We start from the raw sequence: 3,685 nt of genomic DNA, 5'->3' as shown, positions 1-3,685 counted from the left end.
GTACTCGACGAACATATCGTACTCTTAATCTAATGCATTATGTGTTATATTAAAGCTTGGTATTATTTTATATAACAATGAGACATACAACTGACATTGCCACTTTTACGTGATGTTTAAAATTAAAATATCGAAAATTAATCGAATCATACCGACATTAATGGATATCGAGATAATTGAGACAATTTTGAAAAGCCTAATTTTAGTTATATACAATATAATAGAGTAGGCTAAAATTTTGGTACGATATAAAATTTTAAAATAATCAATCAAACCATATCATTTTCAGTATCCCTAGCTAGCTCCTAACATTTGATGGATAAACTTTTGATTATGATAAAAAATAAAGTATCATAAGTGAGATACGTAGTATTATTGAGATGAAAAACAATAGTACTATTATTAACTGCACTAATCTACATGGGAAATACACGTTTATTATTCTTTGCTTTTAGGCTACTGAACTTCACATTATTTGAAAATGAAATACAGGTATAACTATACCTTCCACATACAGATTAAAAGACCAAAAAGAAAAAAAGAAAAAAGGAAGGAGGAGATCATATAAAGTACTACTACTAATTTTCCCACCTCCTCTTAATCCTAACTTTAAATCCATGTTTCATGTAGAGGTTAACAGAGACATTAGGGTAGACTTCATGACCTTTCACCATTTCAACATGGTAATTATGAATTACAGCAGCAGCTACAGCTTTCATTTGAGTAAAACCCACTTCTTTCCCTAGGCAAATCCTTGGCCCTGCATTGAAAGAAAAGAACTTGTAAGATGGCACATGTTTCATCGTTGCCCGCTCTGAAATCCATCTCGCTGGCTTGAATTCTGATGCATCTTTTCCCCATAAAGATTCCATCCTCCCCATCACGTACAAAATAATGAACACTCTCATCTTGGGATTAACGTGGTGCCCACTCGGGAGAATATCAGGTTCTTGTGGAGTCTTTAGCTGAAATGGTACGGGGGATATAGCCTTAACGATTCACATAATGCAGCGTGTAAATATATTGCATTTTTCAATTCGTCCGCCTTAAAAAGCCTCCGTTTTTCGCCTTCTCCCACTGGGATGATCGCCTTAAGTTCTTCCCTTATTTTCTTCTCAATCTCGGGGTGCGTGACAACTAGCCAGATGAACCAAGTCCGTCCTGAGCTAGTCGTATCACGCCCCGCGATCATAAAGTTCAATATGGTATCCCTCAAGAATTTGTCATCAAACTTTAGTCCTGTTTGTTTCTCCATCATTATTGTCTATGTATGATGTTAATAAATCAACACCCTCTTGTTCTTCTTCTTCCTTCATTTTTTCTCCTCTGGCCCTCAATTCTTCGCGTTTCACCGATATATACTTCCCTTGCTTCGCGCAGTTTCTTTTGGGGTCCAATTCCAATCCATTGTTGCAACTTCCAAACACATTGTGGCAATAAATTGCGTATGAACATGGCCTCACTGGCATCATCCATGGCTTTCAAGAAGACGATGTTGTTAAGTTCAACAGAGAGAGAACCAGGATTGAGAACCCTGTCACTAATACAGTGCACATTTGTCGTATCAAATGAGAATCTCTGAAAAACGTCTTGTAAATCGAAAATCCTACCTTCTTTAGCCATGAATTCGAGAACCGGGATGAGGCCATTTTTTACCATATCCCAACTAGTTTTCACCAAAAACTTGTGGAATCCATGATGAGTGATCAATGATCTAGCAATTTTCCTTTGATTCTTCCACAAATCAAAGTCAGCATTAAAAATTCCATCGCCCAAAAATTAAAAAATCTTCGTGAACTCTGGCCCTTTTCGAAAATTTTGGAAATTTGCGCTCATGATATAGTGCACATTTGTAGGATCCACTGTGCCTAAAATATCCATATTTGCAAACCAAGGACCTTTTACCAAGGCAGTAGGCCCAATTCTTGAAAATAATTCTGTAAGGCTTTGGTGGATTGTGTTTATATGGAGAAAAAGGCTTGGGAACTCTCCAAGAAATGGCCATTTCCAACCAAAATCACCTTTGCCTCCAAAAGCCAAGATAAAAAAGCAAAAGATTGCTAGAAAGATTTCAAAGTACCCTATTGAGGCTAATAATAGAAAATTGAAAGCCATATTTTGCCTTGTGTTACCACTCCTTGGGGCTTTACTTAAGGCATTATGGATAAATTCCTTTTCTTTTATAGGGTCTCATGACCTGAATATGATTGGGAGTTTATGTTATATGATTGAGAGTAAGTACTACTATTACTAGTATTATTTCACTTTCCCAAGAACAATGTCAGACATCACATTGTCAATTAATTAGCATCTAAGATCAATAGATCATCAGTTCGATAAATTATTGTACAAGTTGTCTTGTAATTATAATTTATAGCCTAGTGGAAGATACCTCGCCAAAGGTCTCTGCGAGAGAGAATGTTTTCCCCACTTGCTCTTCGATATCGTTTTAGATTCTGATTAATTCAGATTTGCGCCATGTAAGGTTTATTACAAGAGGAAAAACTTTCTATTAATTTTTTTTCTATTCTCAGGAACTCGAATCTAAAACCTCTAATTAAAGCTAGAGAAATCATATTCTATCTCATCATAACCGTCGTTGTTTTGACTTCTACCAGAGAATACTTACTTATTGGAAGTTCACATTTTTCTCTAAAAAATTCAACCTGTGTCTCTTCCATCTTTTAAACCTTTTTTACTTGGTTGTGTGGTATCTAGTGAAAAATAATTAATAATGATCCTTTTCTTTTTGAATAATTTTAAAATCATCTCTAAAATATAGTTTTGAACAGTTTTGATTCCATAAATTTTTTAAAAATGAGCATTTTTGGTCTCTTTAAAATGTTTAACAAACTTTAACCGTTAAGTATAACGAAAACTGTAACAAATTATTTTCTTTAACTGGAACTCACATTTGGAGGGAGATGCAATTACTACTATTTTTTTTTCTATTTCTGGTTCTTCGTACAGTTTTTGGTCATACTGTAATTTCTAGGATTTGATAGGACTTTCTAGATTTTTCTAGTTCAAGCCTTCTTTTTCTTACCATTCCAATTAAATTTAACAATCAGAGTTTGTTAAATATCGAAGGATGCTAAAATGATCATATTTAATTAACTTAAAGAACTACACCAGCTATGAAATATATTAGGAAATTATTTTAAACTTACCCATATAAAGATTTTTTTTAGTTACTTGGTATTTGTTATATTTTCTTTTAGAATAGATAGTTTAATAGGACCATCAAATGTTGTGATGAATTGGTATCTACTCATTCATCCTTAATCAAAGGTCACGGGTCCGACCCTGAGTATGAAGTCGTCTTTTGATAGGAAATGTTTTATCCTTCAAAGTAAGACTTCTCGGTGCAAATTTATATTAATTGAGTCCAAAGCATATATCGGACACAGAATAGGTAACCAAAAAAACTTTGAGTTAACAGGAAAAAAGTCAAGTTGTTTAGTCATGTTATTACGAAGACCAAATATGTTCATATGATCAATCAAAGCCTAAGTCAAGCCTTTAGAATATTATATTTCTTGTTATTTCAGTTGCTTCACGCATATTCTAGCATTGGAGTGAACTCCAATTTGCTCGACAATCGGTGCCTATACTACTTTCAGATCTAATCCAACACTTTGATAGTTAACTATTAAGGGTCGTACGTTGCTTTGAGATCTAAACC

The 3,685-nt window shown here is 34.1% G+C and overlaps 1 pseudogene; it reads right to left on the bottom strand.

Annotated features, from left to right (window-relative positions):
• Positions 1-578: 578 nt before the first annotated feature.
• LOC132613330 (alkane hydroxylase MAH1-like) lies at positions 579-2,115 on the bottom strand (annotated as a pseudogene).
• Positions 2,116-3,685: the final 1,570 nt, after the last annotated feature.

This window comes from Lycium barbarum, chromosome 10, assembly GCF_019175385.1.
Source record: "Lycium barbarum isolate Lr01 chromosome 10, ASM1917538v2, whole genome shotgun sequence".
In the NCBI taxonomy this organism is placed as follows: domain Eukaryota; kingdom Viridiplantae; phylum Streptophyta; class Magnoliopsida; order Solanales; family Solanaceae; genus Lycium; species Lycium barbarum.
This window is presented reverse-complemented; position numbering and strand designations above follow the sequence as displayed.